At 46.1% G+C, this 21,821-nt stretch overlaps 1 pseudogene; it reads right to left on the bottom strand.

Moving 5' to 3' along the window:
- The window catches only part of LOC136675403 (CUGBP Elav-like family member 5), a 185,311-nt pseudogene extending 164,309 nt beyond the window's left edge, over window positions 1-21,002 (bottom strand).
- Between the last annotated feature and the right edge of the window lie 819 nt (window positions 21,003-21,821).

Genomic DNA, 21,821 nt, shown 5'->3' with positions numbered 1-21,821 from the left:
ATAGGTCAAAACAAGTTGTAAAAAAGTGCCTCTAAGAGAAGCTTGAGGTAGAATGTAAAGCAACAGTGGTGTGAGCCACATTCATGCGATCGTCCGAGGGCACGTGTAGGTCAGTAAAGGTTGTGAGTGAGTGTAGTGTGTGTGTGTGTGTGCGCTCATACATTGGCAAGTGCATTTGCATGCCTATGAGTTTTGTGTGCCCTTGTGTGCGACCACAAGATTAATGGTCAAAACCCTTTACATAAATCTACCTAGTCCCTTTATAGAACCATTTATACTCAGCTTCCCTTCTCTCTCTCTCTCTCTCTCTCTCTCTCTCTCTCTCTCTCCCTCTCCCTCTCCCTCTCTCTCTCTCTCTCTCTCTCTCTCTCTCTCTCTCTCTCTCTCTCTCTCTCTCTCTCTCAGAGGCAGCTGGTGTGGTGGCAGGAATAGACCCTGGGGGAGTGTATGAACACACCCTGATGACGGCTGCTTGTGACAGCACACCATGTGAACATGTCCTCACACAACAGCCCAACACACGCTCACAACACTGCTGCAGACCCCTAAACCCATAACATATATCCCCCTCCTCAAATATATACAATCGCTGTCCAATCAAAAACATGTATCTCCACTTCTGTCAGTTTTTAGAACACGTCTTTTGAACAGAGTAGCTACCATTCACACTGTGTAAAAATTGCATGATGAATCACTTGGAAACGACTCTTTTTACATTGTCTAAATATAACAACGTCTATTGAAAGTTAAGGGTTAAACTTGCTATTTTGGAGATACATGTTTTTGAGTGGACAGCAACAATATTTATGTACTGTCTAAAGCTACATGATCATTTTTACATGATTAAAGAATGTGGCAAAAAGAACTGCCCCCTGTGCAGCCAATCAGCTAAGGCATGTTTGTGTGAACTTTGCTTTTTTTGCTTTGTTCAAAGCTAAAGCAGCTAATGTAGCTGACAAGTCACAGTAGCCTTTAGGACCACAGCTGCTAATTAGCATCTCTTACACCTCACCATTAAATCATCGCACAAGGCTACTATCATATTAAGAAATCTCACAGAAACACATCAGAAATGTGTTATATTTCCAAATGAAAGCATTGTTTCCCTCAAAAATGTCAAATTCAAAAAAAGTACAGCTGAAGCTAATAATCGCTAATTAGCTTAATTTGTTTAACAATGACTTAACCTCTTTTGAACTGAGCATTAGTTGACTTTCAGTTTGCATTCTTTGCTTATCAATGTTTTGTTCAAGAATGTACTGCTGCAAATGTGTCCAATGTAATCCAAACAAGTCTCTTTTTAGCTAAACGGCTCAAAGCCAACTGCACGCAGTCCTTTCATCTACAGAATGTGGAGGGATGCACCCTGTGAGCGGCTCCCCACAGACCCACCTTCTTAAACCACCGCCAACTCTACACCGTAAAACTTTATGCTGTGTTCCATTAGCACTGTAAGTCACATATCGGAGCATTGAGTAAACATTCAGAAAACCCTATGCCCTAGGTTTTCATTGTTAGCATGTTCCCATTTAGCGTTGTTAGGGAGACCACTTAATATCAGAGCATATGCGATATTTTATGCATCTAAACACCATGGAAGCGCACCCACATATAGAATCTGGACAGCACTGTGTGTGTGACTGATTTAACGAGACACTAATAGATACCCATAAACTACGCTAATAAACCGTACGATACTGTTGATGTGCGGGTAGCCATTTGGATGTACTTCAAATGGGTTGAAGAGGCCCTCCTGACTTTCAGAGTAGGACATCCGACTTGTGGGGACATTCCAGTTGAAATATCGTACTTGGAACTCCGAACTAATGCTACCAAGTAGCTAAAAAGGTAAAGCTCATATCTACACATTAGCATCATGCAAATTGAGCTGCTAATCTCAAATATAAAGAAATACTGCCCAACAATTTCTTCAAACCCTTTGGATATTTCCTGCATTTCTTTATAAAAAATCTTTTTGTCTAAAATGATTCCCCTGCCTCACATCCTGCTGTAATTTCAATGGAGTCACAAAATCCCAACTGGAAACTTAGCATGAGCTCTGAAAATTAATTTAGTCTGTGTAAAGATAATCTTTGGGAGTCTGGCTCAGTATGGGACCTCAGATAATGGTAGTCACGCTGCCACTCATGGTGTTTGAGTTTTAGCATTTTCTCAGGGCTTCCATGGAGAACAGTGTGAAATTATTACATTATTATAAAGTTAAAGAATTGCAGAATGTAGGTCTGAATCTGCTGGAAGGTCTGTGAATGTTAGGAAGCTGTGGGCTGTGTGATACCGCTGATTGACATGGAGTGTGATGCAATTATATTAAAGCAATGAACAATTTCATTAAAAACATGGCCAGATATTTCTGTGGAGTGTGGCATGGGGGCGCTATAGGTAGTGTTTCTGCAAAACAGGTCCAGTTTCCTCGGGTTACAGGTTTAAAACCTTTTGTCACTGTCTGTGAGGAGTTTGGTGTGTTCTCTCTGTGTCTGTGCGGGTTTCCTCTGTGTGCTTCATTATACTGGTAGGTGGATTGGCTATTCATAAGTGTCCACCCGGAGGAAACCCACAGAGACACAGGGAGAATACAACAAACTCAGCACAGAGAGTGACCCAAAGTAAGATCAAACCCAAGGCCCCCAGACACTGGAGCTGTGTGGCACCAACAACACCTTGAATTTCCACTAGGATGAATAGTTAATATCCATCTATAGGACCATATCAAACTTCCCCACATCAGCTAGGCCTCCTTTGAGCCGGAAGCAAAGGGCAGGGGCGTATCACAACTCCATTAGTGTGAAAGACAGGCCCATATCTATCAACCCCCCTACCCCCCGAGCCACTACTTTAAATAAACCAAAAACAAACAGGCAAACAAATAAGTGACTAATGTGTTGGATGTCGTCTGAGATGGCTCCGGCCATTAGGGGGATGCTGGGAGGAGGCTGATTCGATTGGGCCGTCATTTCTCCAAGTTCTGCTCACTCTTAAGCTTAGGCCACAGTCTTAATGGAGGGACCAGGGCGGCCCGGGACACACAGAGGCTCAGACACATAGCTCAGTACAAATCACAGTGTCAGGCTTGACATGTACTGAACGAAACGAACAACTTTGTAGTTCACCTTTTACCCCAAAACTAATTATAGAAGGTAAATCTTGGCCGTGAAAAAGCAGCCGTCGTAACCACTGTTACACAGCGTGCTATCGGTATTTCCAACAACGTACACACAGTCAGTGTATAGGCTCAGAATGCTAACAGTGATGCTCATATTCATATATAGACTCATATGTAATTAATGGTCAGCACTAACGTCTGAAAACATTCAGGATGTGCCCCGAAATTGGTTTGGGCTGCTTTAGCATATCGGTATATCACAGGCTAAAAGACAACACATGATGGTTTTGCTGGTGACCCCTCTGCTGGGGTCACTTAATTAGACAATATTAGACAAGTATAGGCAATATTAGACAAAACAAACAATTGCAAATAAATAAAGACATTGTTAGTCAAAGGTAAAATGTCCAAACAATGTTTGCAGATTGTGTATATTAATGCTAATGCTAATGCTACTACTACTACTCTTACTACTATTATTCATTCATTCATTATCTGTAACCCTTAGTAGTCCAGAGCCTAGCTGGAATCATTGGGCGCAAGGTGGTAATACACCCTGGAGGGGGCGCCAGTCCTTCACAGGGCTCTTACTACAATTAATATATTAATAATAATAATAACAACTCTTGCATATTTACTCAACAAAAGTTAACCTAAAAATTACACTGTATTCGTTATGAGTTCCATTAAGGAACAAAGCGCTGCAAAAGTACGTGATTTGTTCTGTTCTTGGGGACCATTTTTTTCTTATTTTAAATAATGTGTGAGCTTTGATTTCGACGATTTAAAGATGGTGAATGTGATGTTAGTGATTGTGAACATAGTGTATTATATATACACACACACACACTAAGCAAAATTGACTATAAAACGATGAAAGAGCGTGAGAATGTTTGAATTCTCAATGTTTTGCATTGCGCTGATATGATATTAGGATGAAATATGCATTCTTAAAGACACAATAACTTCATAGCTGCAGGTTTATATTGTGTATGCTTCTTAAGTGGGAATGGTTAGCCATGAGTAGCTTTAAATGCCAATATTTCCTGCGTGTGAGAAAGAAAGAAGCTGAAGAGAGACTGCTTCTTATTCCCTGACTGCCTGAGTGAGTCACCAGAGAGAGAGAGAGAAATACATACCCCTGGCAGAGTTTTCTGTTCGTGCAGTGCATTCTGGGCTTTGATGGCTGACTCACGGGCGCAGTAGGTGAGGAACGCACAGCCTGGAGAACAGAGAGAGGATTAAAGCATCACTGCATACGCCCCCACACTGCTGCCCACACACACACACACACACACTCTGTCACTCATACATACGCACAGTCCTCTCTATCACGCTCTATTTCCCTACAAGCTCCTATCTAGAGCTGCACAATATATTGTTTGTTCACTCTCATCTGCCACAAGTCAATTCACGTGAGTCTTGAGTCAAATCTGTGGTTGAGTCTTAAGTCTTTCAGCAAAAATGGACACGAATGGAGTGTATATATCATAACGGTACTACATCATTTGAACACAGCAGCTGTGTGGTAATTTCACGATGAAAGGACCAATAGAAATGCTGCATGTTGTTTTTAGCGTCGCAGTCATGCAGCTCCAGGGGACTGGAGGGTGTGGGTTCCATTCCCGCTCCGGGTGACTGTCTGTGAGGAGTGTGGTGTGTTCTCCCTGTGTCTGCGTGGGTTTCCTCTGGGTGACTGTCTGTCAGGAGTGTGGTGTGTTCTCCCTGTGTCTGTGTGGGTTTCCTCCGGGTGACTGTCTGTGAGGAGTGTGGTGTGTTCTCCCTGTGTCTGCGTGGGTTTCCTCTGGGTGACTGTCTGTGAGGAGTGTGGTGTGTTCTCCCTGTGTCTGTGTGGGTTTCCTCCGGGTGACTGTCTGTCAGGAGTGTGGTGTGTTCTCCCTGTGTCTGTGTGGGTTTCCTCCGGGTGACTGTCTGTGAGGAGTGTGGTGTGTTCTCCCTATGTCTGCGTGGGTTTCCTCCGGGTGACTGTCTGTGAGGAGTGTGGTGTGTTCTCCCTGTGTCTGCGTGGGTTTCCTCTGGGTGACTGTCTGTGAGGAGTGTGGTGTGTTCTCCCTGTGTCTGTGTGGGTTTCCTCCGGGTGACTGTCTGTCAGGAGTGTGGTGTGTTCTCCCTGTGTCTGTGTGGGTTTCCTCCGGGTGACTGTCTGTCAGGAGTGTGGTGTGTTCTCCCTGTGTCTGTGTGGGTTTCCTCCGGGTGACTGTCTGTCAGGAGTGTGGTGTGTTCTCCCTGTGTCTGTGTGGGTTTCCTCCGGGTGACTGTCTGTCAGGAGTGTGGTGTGTTCTCCCTGTGTCTGTGTGGGTTTCCTCCGGGTGACTGTCTGTCAGGAGTGTGGTGTGTTCTCCCTGTGTCTGTGTGGGTTTCCTCCGGGTGACTGTCTGTCAGGAGTGTGGTGTGTTCTCCCTGTGTCTGCGTGGGTTTCCTCCGGGTGACTGTCTGTGAGGAGTGTGGTGTGTTCTCCCTGTGTCTGCGTGGGTTTCCTCTGGGTGACTGTCTGTCAGGAGTGTGGTGTGTTCTCCCTGTGTCTGCGTGGGTTTCCTCCGGGTGACTGTCTGTGAGGAGTGTGGTGTGTTCTCCCTGTGTCTGTGTGGGTTTCCTCCGGGTGACTGTCTGTCAGGAGTGTGGTGTGTTCTCCCTGTGTCTGTGTGGGTTTCCTCCGGGTGACTGTCTGTGAGGAGTGTGGTGTGTTCTCCCTGTGTCTGTGTGGGTTTCCTCCGGGTGACTGTCTGTCAGGAGTGTGGTGTGTTCTCCCTGTGTCTGTGTGGGTTTCCTCCGGGTGACTGTCTGTCAGGAGTGTGGTGTGTTCTCCCTGTGTCTGTGTGGGTTTCCTCCGGGTGACTGTCTGTCAGGAGTGTGGTGTGTTCTCCCTGTGTCTGTGTGGGTTTCCTCCGGGTGACTGTCTGTCAGGAGTGTGGTGTGTTCTCCCTGTGTCTGTGTGGGTTTCCTCCGGGTGACTGTCTGTCAGGAGTGTGGTGTGTTCTCCCTGTGTCTGCGTGGGTTTCCTCCGGGTGACTGTCTGTGAGGAGTGTGGTGTGTTCTCCCTGTGTCTGCGTGGGTTTCCTCTGGGTGACTGTCTGTCAGGAGTGTGGTGTGTTCTCCCTGTGTCTGCGTGGGTTTCCTCCGGGTGACTGTCTGTGAGGAGTGTGGTGTGTTCTCCCTGTGTCTGTGTGGGTTTCCTCCGGGTGACTGTCTGTCAGGAGTGTGGTGTGTTCTCCCTGTGTCTGTGTGGGTTTCCTCCGGGTGACTGTCTGTGAGGAGTGTGGTGTGTTCTCCCTATGTCTGCGTGGGTTTCCTCCGGGTGACTGTCTGTGAGGAGTGTGGTGTGTTCTCCCTGTGTCTGCGTGGGTTTCCTCCAGGTGACTGTCTGTGAGGAGTTGGTGTGTTCTCCCTGTGTCTGTGTGGGTTTCCTCCGGGTGACTGTCTGTGAGGAGTGTAGTGTGTTCTCCCTGTGTCTGCGTGGGTTTCCTCTGGGTGACTGTCTGTGAGGAGTGTGGTGTGTTCTCTCTGTGTCTGCGTGGGTTTCCTCCGGGTGACTGTCTGTGAGGAGTGTTGTGCGTTCTCTCTGTGTCTGTGTGGGTTTCCTCCGGGTGCCCCGGTTTCCTCCCGCAGTCCAAAAACACACGTTGGTAGGTGGATTGGCGACTCAAGAGTGTCTGTAGGTGTGAGTGTGTGTTGCCCTGTGAAGGACTGGCGCCCCCTCCAGGGTGTATTCCCACCTTGCGCCCAATAATTCCAGGTAGACTCTGGACCCATCGTGACCCTGAACTGGATAAGGGTTACAGATAATGAATTGGAGCATTACACCCCTTTAGCCGAATCTTAACACTGAGCCTGTGACCTTTGTCTCGTTTTGTTCTGCGCTGTAATTAAATTCAATAATTATTTGGACATGAAATGGACAGGGGAAATGTCCCTGCGTGTGCTTTTCTATAGGGAATAAAAGCTTCTGAAGGACTAATGTTGAGAATAAACCAGTCAGTCCCCATTAACATTCACCCCTGGGTTCACTGTGTAGAATTAATCAGAGCCAACGAAGGATAAAGCCATGCACCGCTCTGCATCGGTTTATTTATTAAGACACATATTCACAAAGAAAATATTTCCGTCTTAATTAGACTAAAGCAAGGCCATGCTGAAAAGACTGTAGCAGAGGAAGAGGATTGAGAGAGAGAGAGAGAGAGTATGGAGGAAAGCAGGCAGTGAGTGAGGCGTAGTGTAATAGCAGGGAAACAGCTTTGATGTTTGACTTTAATGTCACCAGCTCAGATCAAAGTGTTTCACGACAGCACAGTGCCGGTGAGAAAAATCCCTAGCTACACACACACACACACACACACACATACCCTAAAGAATGACCGAAAATTGGAGAAATCCATGCGTGTCTACGCGTGGGAGCTCCGAGTCGCTGTGACGCAAAATAACGCCCCTCCACTTGAAAAAGAAAATTTAATTAGGCCGCACATTTCCATTCAATCCAACGGAGTACAGTCAGCACGCAAGGACTTCGTCACCTCAACATAAAATGCAATTTACTGATAGCAAAATTCTAAGGAAGTCCGGAAAGTCCATTCAGTAACACAAAGGACACGTAGAAACACACATCCAACTGACAGAATAAGCATGTAGGCCAATTTAAAGCTAACAAAATGGATTCTGGAAATCATGTTTGGAATAATTCAGCACTGGGAAATCGTTCAGTCGCTCAACTATAGGTCGTCGCATGTGGGAAGGAGGGAGATTTCATGACAGGAGTTGACTCTTCCAAAAAGCTAATCCAGAAGCTAACACTGGATCGAATAAAGAAATAAGAGGCATCTCATCCATAATTTCACAATTTTGCAAGTGTGTTGTTGAAATACTTTCCAGTTTACAGTTAAAACACCTGTGTTTTTCTTCCTTTCTTTGGAAGTATCTGCTTTGTCTGTCAAAATTGTTTGGGCTGCTTGAAATATAAGTAGTGATGAAAAAAAAAAGATGAGTGAAATCATTCATTCATATTTTAAAAGGCTCATAAAAATGTTTACTCTCAACTAGTTATAATTTTGTGTTTTATTTTGGCTAATATTAGAGTGACCAGACGTCTTCTTTTACCCGGACATGTCCTCTTTTTTAGACTTATAAAAATGTAAGGGCGGAATTTCACAAACGTCCGGGGTTTTGTTTTTCTAGAGCTTACATAGAACTTCGAGAAGTTTCGTTCACAAACTAGTCCCGCCCTCCCCTACTCCGATTGTTTCGCTTGAGTGAGAAGGGGACGTGGTGAAGTAGCCTAAAATCTTCTGACTGGACGGTCTGACTGTAGAGCTACCGTTATTGGTCGATAACCTTCTCTGTAAACATTTAATTGGTCAGTCTGCACGTCAGTAGTCCTTGTTTTTGTCAGGCAAAGCTCATGTACCCACCCTCAGCTCAAGCAGCTATGCCGAAACGTAAATGTAAGTTCTCGGATGAATTAAAAAAGAAATTCCCATGTTTTGTGTAGCAAATAAAGGTGTAAAGGACCTAAATCACACATAGGTTCAGCTAAGAATACAACGGAAGTGAGGGGCGAGACATGTCCTCTTTTTCACCATCTCAGATCTGGTCACCCTACCTAAGAGTTTCCATTGTTGCTATAGAGATGATTAGCTTAGTAGCAGCTAGCCGTTTTATGCTACTGCTAGCACCTAGGTTAATGGACATTTCGCTTAAAATTGTACATTCTAGGCAGCTTACTACAGCTTTTTAGGGTTTACTTGGTTTATTTAAGGTGGAATCTTAAGGAGGAACCCTACATTTTGGCCAACGATTATTATAACCCAACTACCTGGAGCCATTTGCACATGTCAGTTGCATTCTGTTCAAGAGTAAATCAAAACCAAGAGTGAATAATCCCTTAAAATGGGGATTACACTAAAAAATGCAAACCAAATGCTAATAAATATGTAAAAATTTATGTAAACCTATGTATCAAGGCTTCTATCTAAACAATGTCTTATGTATTTGGTTGATATGTAAAGGATATGATCAAAAACAGCCAAGAACCGCATTCCAAACATTGTTTTTACTCTGGATAAAGCGATTCTACTGGAGCCACTGGGATGCACACAGACGTAACGCTCTCGGAAAGGGATCTAATCAGGTCCAGTTATTTACAAACCAGCAACACAATCGTGCTCAGCTGCGAACCCCCTGAACGTTGTCATGATCCCTGTATGTCCCTCTGTGTCTTTATATGATGTTAAAGTTGTCCCAATCCTTCATTCTCAATGTCCTTGTCCTTCAGCAACATGAGGTCTGCAAGGTCTCGAGGGTCTGAGCTGACAGATCAGTCTTTAAAGAGCTTTAACTAATTCCCTTGGGGGACAACAGCACCCCTTTGATCCCATGTCAGTGCCCCGACTAGGTCACACACTGACCACCAGGGAGATATGGGGCTGAATGGGAGCGTGTGAAAAAAGGCCTCAGGGGTGAACGGCTACATTGATCCGAGCCGTCAATCAGGCCTGCGCCTTCTGTATCCTGTCTGGTTCCTCTGGAGGGTTGATACGTATAGTAGGGGATACTGGGAAAGAAGAGAGGTTCCTGGGCCGCTGTGGAGAGGTCATGACTTCTGTGACCCCTATTCAACAACTTGCCCCCCGCCCCTACCCCATAGTCCACACTGTCAATGATTTCCAATGGCCCCTGGTGCACATCCATCACGGCTGATGTTTTTATTGCCCTCTTTCACTGGAGCGGAGGGTGTGAATGTGCCTGAGTGATCAGGGTTACAGTAACTCTGTTAGAAGGGGAGCTGTGTTAAGGCAGTGGACTACAACCATGGTATCTACACTCACTGCCCATTTTATCAGCTGACCACTGACCACACAGGAGCACTCTGTAATCCAATGTGTGGATCAGAAACAGCAGTGCTGCAAGAGTTTTTAAAGCCCCCAGTGTCACTGCTAATCTGAGACTAGTCCACCAACCAACAATACCCAGCCAGCCAATATCCGACTACTGACGTGACCAGTTAAATGTTTACAGAGAAGGTTATCGACCAATAACGGTAGCTCTACAGTCAGACCGTCCAATCAGAAGATTTTAGGCTACTTCACCACGCCCCCTTCTCACTCAAGCGAACCAAACGGAGTAGGGGAGGGCGGGACTAGTTTGTGAACGAAACTTCTCGAAGTTCTATGTAAACTCTAGAAAAACAAAATCCCGGACGTTTGTGAAATTCCGCCTGGACATTTTTTTAAGTCTAAAAAAGAGGACATGTCCGGGTAAAAGAGGACGTCTGGTCAGCCTACCCAACCCTATGGCACATCCGGCCTCAAACCCGTTGTTAATCCCAAAATACACGAAAGGGGGAGCCGCTGTGCATGCTGGGAGTTCTTCCAGAGTCCATCATCCACAAGACTATTACAGTGTCCAGCTCAATCCACCTAACTCTTCATACACGGCTGGTTAATTAGCAGAGGGTGGGGGATGTCAGTGGTCATTTCAAAGCGTGTCTTGTGCCTAAGGCTGGACTTGTAGAACTCGCGGAGGAGGAGGAGGAGGAGTGTGAGTTTTGCAGTGCTGCTCTGTATGTATGTGCAGTAGGCTGTGGAGAGCTGGAAGCTGAGCGAGGCTGAGGGCGGTGGTCCTGGTGAGCGAGCGAGCTTTAGCAACCGAGCTAATGACTGCAAGGCCTTGAGCTCGAACAGTGGGGCTGCAGGAGTCTATAGCAGTGTGTCAGTCAGGGATCAAAGGCAAATTGGCACAGACTCTGCTGAGAGTGGCCAGGGAACACCAACCCCCCACACACACACCCTCCCCCACCCCTCTCTCTCCCAGCTATCTCCATTTACTAAGAGTTTTCTTTTCTGTTCCATGGCTACTACACATTCGCATGATAAAGGGGGATGTGCCTCAGCAGTTTGGAGCAAATCCATGCTGTGTGTGTGTGTGTGAGAGAGAGAGATTCTTGCTGAGTACTGCCCTGTGCCCTGTGCTTCGTCAGTGTCTCGTCCTCTCCACAGCTCAGCACTAATGCCCCTTTCTCTCCCTCATCCTTTCTGATTAGCTTCACTATCTCCTTTCCCCGGCTTCTCTTGGAGATGCCTATCTGTGAGTCTTTGGGTGTGTTCTCCCCTTGTCTGTGGGTGTCCTCCAGGGGCTCTGGTTTCCTTCCACAGTCCAATCACAAATGCTGGTAGGTGAATCGACTTGTGTAAAACTGTCCAGAGGTGGAAGTGTTTGATGCGCTGTGATGGACTGGTGTCCAGGTTGTGCTCCTGCCCTGTATCATGTCATAGTATCATGTCTGGATGGAGTGTGGTGTGTTCTCTCTGTGTCTGTGTGGGTTTCCTCTGGGTGACTGTCTGTGAGTAGTGTGGTGTGTTCTCTCTGTGTCTGCGTGGGTTTCCTCCGGGTGACTGTCTGTGAGGAGTGTGGTGTGTTCTCCCTGTGTCTGTGTGGGTTTCCTCCGAGTGACTGTCTGTGAGGAGTGTGGTGTGTTCTCCCTGTGTCTGCGTGGGTTTCCTCCGGGTGACTGTCTGTGAGGAGATTGGTGTGTTCTCCCTGTGTCTGCGTGGGTTTCCTCCGGGTGACTGTCTGTGAGGAGTGTGGTGTGTTCTCCCTGTGTCTGCGTGGGTTTCCTCCGGGTGACTGTCTGTGAGGAGTGTGGTGTGTTCTCCCTGTGTCTGCGTGGCTTTCCTCCGGGTGACTGTCTGTGAGGAGTGTGGTGTGTTCTCCCTGTGTCTGCGTGGGTTTCCTCCGGGTGACTGTCTGTGAGGAGTGTGGTGTGTTCTCCCTGTGTCTGCGTGGGTTTCCTCCGGGTGACTGTCTGTGAGGAGTGTGGTGTGTTCTCCCTGTGTCTGCATGGGTTTCCTCCGGGTGACTGTCTGTGAGGAGTGTGGTGTGTTCTCCCTGTGTCTGCGTGGGTTTCCTCCGGGTGACTGTCTGTGAGGAGTGTGGTGTGTTCTCCCTGTGTCTGCGTGGGTTTCCTCCGGGTGCTCCGGTTCCCTCCCACAGTCCAAAAACACACGGTGATAGGTGGATTGGCAACTCAAAAAAAAGTGTCCGTAGGTGTGAATGTGTGTGTGTGTGTCTGTGTTGCCCTGTGAAGGACTGGCGCCCCCTCCAGGGTGTATTCCTGCCTTGCACCCAATGATTCCAGGTAGGCTCTGGAACCACCACAACCCTGAACTGGATAAGGGTTACAGATAATGAATGAATGATAATACATATTAATGAAATACCAAGTTTTATTTAATAAAAGTCTTATTTTAATACAAATGTAAACATTTCAAACATTCAGAAGACACAACAAAAAGATCTTTTTGTCTGAATATCACTATTATCACGATACGGATTTAAATATTAAAATAGTTGTAAATATCATGACGATATTATCGTGAATGATGCGATCAACACAGCCCTAGCTCCAAATCGTTTTTTGCCATAGCACCCACCCAGTGAACATCACCTCCAATCATTTTGGGGTCCTACTTCATAAGCTCACATGCACCCTCGCCCCCACCCCCACTCCCCAAGACCGGTACATCTGCCCCCACCCCAACAGGTTGAAAACCCCAGGTCCACAGCCATGTCACATTTCACGTATCAAGCGAAAGCGGTCCAACCGTTAAGTAAAGTTACGGTGGAACGACGGTGGCCCGGAGATGCGCTTCTTTTCTAAAGCTCCCTCTCTCGCTCGCTCATTGTTCCGACAACAATACTCACCCAGCTCCTGTATAATTGCCTTGTAATGAGTGGCATTATATATGCACTATTCTTGCTGAACCTGTAAACCTTAATTAAGTCAGTCGCATTCAAATCTGCCCAACCTTGGCCCTCCAAGCAAAGCTGTGTGTCAAGAGTGCGCAGACCACCTCATGTAGAACTAATCACTCCCTCTCTCTCTCTCTCTCTCTCTCTCTCTCTCTCACACACACACACACACACACACACACACACACTCACACAGGGAATGCCATTTAGAGAAAGCACAAGAGGTTAGCATGCTTATGCATTCAAAGTGCACACCTGGGCCTTCTTTCTATTCTTACAGTGCACTATAGCTGTGGCTGCTGATCGCTGTGGGAAAAGTAGGTGTAGAGGTAAACACACTGTGACAGCAGTCATCTGTATTGTTCCGTCACACAAAGATTTATGGAAGGCTCAGCTGGAATAAGGAGGTAAAACCAGAACTAGAGCAGAAACAACAGCATTTACATGATATTATTACACAGCGTTGAATGTATAGCTGTGTGTTTTCTTCAGTAAACAACATCTAAACAACTTTATCTTCCGTTTGACCCCCTTTTGGCGCTCGCAAGTGGATTCAGTGAACAATAAAAGCCCAAACAAACCTAGTTCACTGTAGGACACACAGTATTTACTCTTCCCACATCTTCTGGGCTTTTAATGAAATGACTGTTAAAAGCTTTGATGAGAATACCACAAGGGTCAAACATCACAGCAGCTGTCTATACAGCCCTGTTCAGAACGGCCAGCGCTGGGATTGGAGAGACTCGGACTAGGAGGCTACATTTGACATCAGACATGTAGCTAAATTAGAACGGCTCGGTTTATCCTTTGGCGTATGGTTAAAAAAACGGCTGGTCTTGTTTCACAGTGTGTGGGTTGGAATGCTCCAGATCCCTACATGAATGTGCATACGGAACCTTGCTGATTTATTACTGATCCACTGCTGACACAGGTGTTCAACTGCATACACCCAGTTTGTATAATCACCATAGAAACGTACGGCTGGACGATATGGCCAAAATTTATATTACGATATATTTCTTTATTTTGCTCTATAAGATATAGTTCCGATGTGGATATGAACAGTATAAAATCCACTGAAAATCTTCAAAGAACAAGAAAGAAACATGACATCACCATCAAACACCAACATTTTGGCTTTGTCAATATTAATATTTTACAACTAAATTTTAAATTGAGTGTGCTCAGCTGATGACAGTGCCCTGTAATGAAAACTGAAATATTTAAAATCATATCTTTGTTATTGAAACATTTGATATTGTGATATATATTGATATTGAATTATTGTCCAGCCCTATAGAATAGTGGACCTGGAGGTTGTGGGTTCAAGTCCTGCTCCGGGTGACTGTCTGTGAGGAGTGTGGTGTGTTCTCCCTGTGTCTGCGTGGGATTCCTCCGGGTGACTGTCTGTGAGGAGTTGGTGTGTTCTCCCTGTGTCTGCGTGGGTTTCCTCCGGGTGACTGTCTGTGAGGAGTTGGTGTGTTCTCCCTGTGTCTGCGTGGGTTTCCTCCGGGTGACTGTCTGTGAGGAGTGTGGTGTGTTCTCCCTGTGTCTGCGTGGGTTTCCTCCGGGTGACTGTCTGTGAGGAGTGTGGTGTGTTCTCCCTGTGTCTGCGTGGGTTTCCTCCGGGTGACTGTCTGTGAGGAGTTGGTGTGTTCTCCCTGTGTCTGCGTGGGATTCCTCCGGGTGACTGTCTGTGAGGAGTTGGTGTGTTCTCCCTGTGTCTGCGTGGGTTTCCTCCGGGTGACTGTCTGTGAGGAGTGTGGTGTGTTCTCCCTGTGTCTGCGTGGGTTTCCTCCGGGTGACTGTCTGTGAGGAGTGTGTTGTGTTCTCCCTGTGTCTGCGTGGGTTTCCTCCGGGTGCTCCGGTTTCCTCCCACAGTCCAAAAACACATGCTGGTAGGTGGATTGGCAACTCAAAAGTGTCCATAGGTGTGAGTGAATGTGTGAGTGTGTATGTTGCTCTGTGAAGGACTGGCGCCCCCTCCAGGGTGTGTTCCTGCTTTGTCCGGGTAGGCTCTTGACCCACCACAACCCTGAACAAGAAAAGTGCTTACAGATAATGAATGAATGAATATCATTAAAACCAGAGCACAAAAGTTTAAGCCAATCAGCGTCCTGGAAAGTGTCCCATCCACAAGCATAACACACACTAATATGTCACAATCGTACATGTTTTTCACACTGTCTCTCATCAGTGTTTTTGTTGAATATGGGCCTTGTTTAAATGGACATGTATAATACGGGCGGGATGGCAAACCTAAGGCCAGTTTTTTTGGTGATTATTTAATGTGATTTGTGCAGTTGAACGTTTCAGGTGTTTTGAATTGCTTTCCTCTACACACTGGTATCTGTCCTGTATCAGACTCTAATCAATACTGCAGTGTGGGGACAGAGCAGATAGTTATCTCCAGTCCTTATCATTTTCTATTAAAATCCCCCAATCCCCCATCTCACCCACCTGCAGTCGGAACAAGGGGGAACAGGGGAAACAAGGGGAAACAAGGGGAACAGGGGAAACAAGGGGAACAGGGAGGACAAGGGGAACAAGGGGAACAGGGAGGACAAGGGGAACAGGGGGGACAAGGGGAACAAGGGGAACAGGGGAACAGGGGGAACGGGGGGAACGGGGGAACAAGGGGAATGGGGGAACGGGGGGAACGGGGGAACGGGGGGAACGGGGGAACAGGGGGAACAAGGGGAACGGGGGAACGGGGGGAATGAGGGAACAGGGGGAACAAGGGGAACGGGGGAACAGGGGAAACGGGGGAATGGGGGGAACGGGGGAACAGGGGGAACAGGGGAACAAGGGGGAACAAGGGGGAACAAGGGGAACGGGGGAACAGGGGGAACAGGGGAACAAGGGGGAAAGGGGGAACAATGGGAACAGGGGAACAAGGGGGAACAAGGGGAACGGGGGAACAGGGGGAACAGGGGAACAAGGGGGAAAGGGGGAACAAGGGGAACGGGGGAACAGGGGGAACAGGGGAACAAGGGGGAACAAGGGGAACGGGGGAACAGGGGGAACGGGGGAACAAGGGGAATCTTTATCGTTTTTCCCCCAGTAAAGTGCACCAAGGCAGGGACTGCTAAACTATTATATTAATATTCACATTGTAATAACTATATTAGAGTTAAAAACAAACCCCCCAAAATATATCCACAGGGGCTGTCATTCTAAATGATTCTATTAGTAGCTGTTATTAACTCTTATCAGCAGAAGCATGCTGTGATTTCATATTAATAATTACTCCCTCATATCTTATTGAAACTGGGACGTGAAAGTGGTGAAAGTGTAGATTCCAACCTTCAGAGGACATCATTTTGGCTGATTTTACATGTAAATATTGGGCAACCCGATAACATGCCTAAACAGTTCACTGTGGGTGCTTTTCCACTGCATGGTACCTACTTGATTCTAAAGCTCTCTGTTCCTCTTAGAAACAGCGTTTTTAGAAATCACAGGATACATTTACAGGGGGGACATTTTAATGGAAGACCAACCAGGGACCAGGGACCGAAAGAAAGTAGAGTCGGGTAGAATCTAGTAGCGCAGACAACATGTCATTTGTACATTATGCCTCATCAGAATCTGTATTTTACATTTACCAAGCTAACTCCCATCCACTGGGGGCGCTGTTTCACTAAATGCACTCAAACTCGCTGTTTTACCCAAATGAGTGGGTTAGGATTAAATTCCAGTGTAGTTTTAAGGCTGGATTTTCATCCTGGGTTGCCAGATATTTACATATCATTCATACAGACACGACGGAAGAGGAGAAATGAAAACACAGAATCAGTTTATACATGTTCCTCTCTTCCTTATCAGTGGATGAGGAGAGTGTGTTGAACTCATCCACATCTGGAGTCTGTTTCAGCATCTGATTTAACCGACTCAACTGGGACCTGGAGCCCAGTCTGCTGTATGTGAAGCAGTGGTCTCTCCCTCTACACTACATTAACTGCTAAATGGGCAGCTGCTTTCCTGAATGAACACTCATGGTGTTGGCGTCTAGAGGCTAAACAGACACTCTGCTGTGGTCAGTTCTCAGTGCGTGGGCTGAAACATGTGTGTAGAGTCGAGGGCTGTGCTGAGGTGGTCATAGGCTGCTGTATGTGAATGAGTGTCTTGTCACTGTCTACTCTCTACCTTTTGTCCTCCATGAGGGAGCCCTGATGCGTACTAGAGAGAGAGAGAGAGAGAGAGAGAGAGAGAGAGAGAGAGAGAGAGAGAGATTGTGTATGCATCTATATGAGTGAGTGAATGTGAGTGAGTGAGTGAGTGAGTGAGTGAGTGAGTGAATGTGAGTGAGTGAGTGAGTAAGTGAGCGAGTGACTGAGTGAGTAAGTGGGTATGTGAATGAGTGAGTGAGTGATTGAGTGAGTGAGTGACTGTGTGAGTGAGTGAATGAGTGAGTGTGTGAATGTGTGAGTGAGTGAATGTGTGAGTGAGTGAGTGAATGTATGAGTAAGTGAATTTGTGAGTAAGTGGATATGTGATTGAGTATGTGAGTGAGTGAGTGAGTGAGTGAGTGAATGAGTGAATGAGTGAGTGAGTGAATGTGTGAGTGAGTGAGTGAATGTGTGAGTGATGGAAAAAGTTAGAGTAAGTGGGTATGTGATTGAGTATGTGAGTGAGTGACTGACTGAGTGAGAGTGACTGACTGAGTGAGAGTGAGTGACTGAGTGAGAGTGAGTGACTGAGTGAAAGTGTGACTGAGTGAATGTGTGAGTGAGTGAATGTGTGAGTGAGTGAGTGAATGTGTGAGTGTGTGAGAGTGAGTGAATGTGTGAGTGAGTGAATGTGTGACTGAGTGAATATGTGAGTGAGTGAGTGAGTGAGTGAGTGAATATGTGACTGAGTGAATGTGTGAGTGAGTGAATATGTGAGTGAATGAGTGACTGAGTGAATATGTGAGTGAGTGAGTGAATGTGTGAGTGTGTGTGAGTGTGTGAGAGTGAGTGAATGTGTGACTGAGTGAATATGTGAGTGAGTGAGTGAGTGAGTGAGTGAGTGAATATGTGAGTGAGTGACTGAGTGAATGTGTGAGTGAGTGAATATGTGAGTGAGTGACTGAGTGAATGTGTGAGTGAGTGAGTGAGTGAGAGTGAGTGAATGTGTGACTGAGTGAATATGTGAGTGAGTGACTGAGTGAATGTGTGAGTGAATGTGTGACTGAGTGAATGAGTGAGTATTTTAATACCCAGTTCCATGAGTTAATTTGCATAAAAATCGAGTCAGTGAAATAAGTCATTGTTTCTCCAGCTGTATCCTCAATATGGGGCCAATAATAATGTCAATAATAGGAAATATTAATCAATGAAAATCATTAATAACCTCACTGTTCGACTGTGGTGGAGCGCTCAGTGCTCACCAGGTTAAAACACTTAAAGAGAGTCAATACTATACTGAATTACATCAACATTCTCGGTACTTTCTGTGGCCTACTGCCATCTCTAACACACACACACACACACACAGACACACACACACACTGTAACTAACCTCCTCTCACTGTTATTGCATTGATTTTGTATTCTTTAATCTACTGTAACACGCTGTCCCCAAATTGCAAATCAATGTGATTTCAACACTAACGCAGCAACAGTGTAACAATTAAGCAGCGAGACAGCGAGCAGCACAGAGCAGCAACAACATGTGTCAGAGAGCGAGAGAGAGAGAGAGAGAGAGAGAGAGAGAGAGAGAGAGAGAGAGAGAGATTGTGGATGGACTCCGTACGCTTGTTTCGTCATGTTTCGCCACATCTGCAGCCTGAGCTCAGTTATCAAGAATTTCAACATGATTCCCTACATGTGGTCAAAATACCACAAGGATCAAACAGCACAGCACCTATCTCCTCCCCTGTCTAAACAGCCCTGTTCCGCACGGTCAGTTTCAGCACCTGTTTTTGAATGAATGAGAATGAACCACAGCTCACTCCAGTGTGAGAGCCCAGGAGTGAGGAGCGAGGGCAGAAACGCTGGTTTTTAGGCCATTTTTGCTCTGTTCTCTGTTTTTGTTTTCACCGTATTTAATCAGTGCTCTTCACTGTATTTTTTATTCATGTAATTATTTATTTTGCTATGTTAAACATCATCTTTGCGCTCTCATATATTCTCATATATAGTCTACACACTCTCCAGATCCCAAAAACGGATGTGCACATGTACTGCAAAGTGAAATAACTTCATTGAAAGTCCAGTAAGATCCCACAGACTCAAACTGCTATCCTACGAGTGCTCTGAGGCTATGTTCCTGTTCTGATAAACACAGGGAAATGGGTCAGAACGCTTGTCCGGGCTGTGACTGACAGTATGCTATAAACACAACAGACAGAGATTAGACTGAAAATGCTGGAATATTCCTTTAATGAATGGTTATGTAACACACATCAAATGTAATGCAAGCCATAGACAGATGTGTGTCATTTGGGTGTCTTTCTTCCCCTCAATCCCTCTGTTCTGCAATTCTCAGATTCCCTTATTGTGGAGATACGTAATTACTGTGGATTTACAATGTTATTATTATTATTATTACGTTATTACAGCTCTTGTATCCTACACTTGAAAAACACATAAGGAATGTCTCATATGAGCAATTTCAGTGGCATTAACTACTGTCCTTTCATAAAGACAACAGAAGGCTAAAGACAAGGCACAAGCGCCATTGTCTCGTGTGTCGTGCGCGCGATGCAACAGCCTCACGCTCTCGCACAAAACAAAGTCCTCCATCCTCCAGAAGCAAGAAACAAGACCGCGGGGGGTGAGAGGGGGGGGTCCTAAATCATATGCATTATATGTGTGTGAGGGGCTGCCCTACTTCCGCGAGCGCCGTGCAAAAACGTGCAAGTGGGCGTGACCGCGAGCGTGCCGTGTGTTGGACCAGCTCGTGGCCGTGCACGGAATACACTCGCGGTCTTTATACAGGCCCGAGCACGCGTTTAATACATAGCGTTCAACCATTATTATTATTATTATTATTATTATTATTATTATTATTATTATTATTATTATTAATGCAGAAAGACAGTAAATAGTAGTAATAAACGACCTAGAGATGAGGATTAACTCAGAGCTTGAGCCCAAAAATGAGGTGGAAAGCAAGAGCTCATTTGCATGTGGTAAACAACCAAAACAAAATAGAAAACAAATAGACAAAGGGAAAAAAACGATATATTTATGACGTCACCTGTCATTAATGCAAATAGCCTATGTGATTGTCCGGTCGCCATGGTAACGTCAAAGGTGAACGTTAACATCTTTAACTTTGAATGGAAGTTAATGGAACCAAACGTTTTTTTATTTATTTTTTTTATGCCCAAGCCATTTTGGGTAACATTTTTGTAACGTTTCTAATGTTACAGTCAACGTCCAGTCATTTAACTACGTTTTAAAGGGTCAGTTTGCTTTTTTTTAATGTGTAAAAACGTAACAAACAAATCACAAAAAACGATAGTATTCTCTGTGACATTAGAACCCAACTAAAGGCAGTGCGCGTGCATGTGTTCATCAGTTCGTTAACGACCCTGTGGAGACTGTGTCCATTAAAAACAGACGAAAGCAACGCTGTTAGGAAAATGTTTTGTCAGAAATAGCATCAAACGTCAATGCAAATTAGGGCGAAACGCACGAGGAGTTTTCTCTTGTTTTCTCACCTTTGTGCATGCCGGTGTAGCGGTCCTTGAGAACGGTGAGCTCGTGGATCTTGCCGAACTGCTCGAACAGGGGCTTGAGGTCCTTCTCCTCGAGGTTGCGCGGGATTTGTCCGATGAAGAGCTTTATGGCGTCCTGGTCCTTCATGCTGCCGCCGTCCGCGTGTATGGAAACGGCCTCGGAGCCGCTCATGGGTTTGGCGAGCGTGAGGTGCGCGTGCTGGGGCTGTGGCTGAAGCTGGGGCTGAGGAGGCTGAAGCTGGAGCTGGAGCTGAAGCTGGTGGAGATGCTGAGGCTGAGGCTGAGGCTGATGCTGAGGCTGGGGCTGGGGCTGGGGCTGAGGCTGGGGCTGGGGCTGGGACGGTTGCTGCTGCTGCTGCTGCTGCTTCCTCGCTTCAGTCTGTGTGAATCTGGCCATTCTGAGCGGAGCGGCGCGCGGAGAGCAGGCAGGCGGGATAATAATAACAACATACACACGCACGCACGCGCGCGCGCATGCACACACACAGATATTCACACGCACGCGCGCACACACACACTCAGGCACGCTCCCACGCGCAGCTGAAGGGGTGTTGGGTGAGGGGGGGGGGTCTCGCTTTCTATTCCACGCTTGTCATGCTTACCTGATGCTGAGGGTGGGGGTGATGGGGGGGGGCTTCACATGAGAGAAACAGATCCAATCTCGAATTGCTCCCTACTCCCTACATAGTGCACTTTGTGGCTTAGTGGGCTTGTACGCTCAAATAGGACACTGCACGTCCAGTCAAAGTCTGTGGCCAAGTCCCAAATGGCTCACTGTTAATCAGATGATGATCGTTTGAAAGCAAACGGACATTTCATGCCCTACGCAGTGCACTGTCTAGGGAGTAAGGTGCCATTCGATTATTTATTTATTTATTTATTTATTGCTCGTGTGTAGATCTCTTGCGCCGCCTGTAGGCCATTTCGCATGATTAAAGGCATTGTGAAGGGAATCATCACATTGATAGAGAATGTACTATAGATGGTTCTCTATAGCACCTTTTAGAAAAGGGTTAACCCTTTTTGGTGCCACTAAGAACCCTACCCCAGTAACCATTAGCCGTTGATTCAACGTTGAAATAACGTAATGACTGCCGTCTAATCAACGTTCTCTTAAGGTTGAAAATGAAAGTTGAAAAGACGTCCAAACACAGACATTGAAAAGACGACTGTTGGACGTGTTTTGGACGTCCATTGACGTTATTAATTGGTCCCGAAATAAATTACTTGTATAAAACGCGTTTTGGACGTCCACTGACGTTACTGATT

This window comes from Hoplias malabaricus, chromosome X1 (genome assembly GCF_029633855.1).
Source record: "Hoplias malabaricus isolate fHopMal1 chromosome X1, fHopMal1.hap1, whole genome shotgun sequence".
In the NCBI taxonomy this organism is placed as follows: Eukaryota; Metazoa; Chordata; class Actinopteri; order Characiformes; family Erythrinidae; genus Hoplias; species Hoplias malabaricus.
Note: the sequence above shows the minus strand (reverse complement) of the source record. Positions and strands in the feature narration are given on the sequence as shown.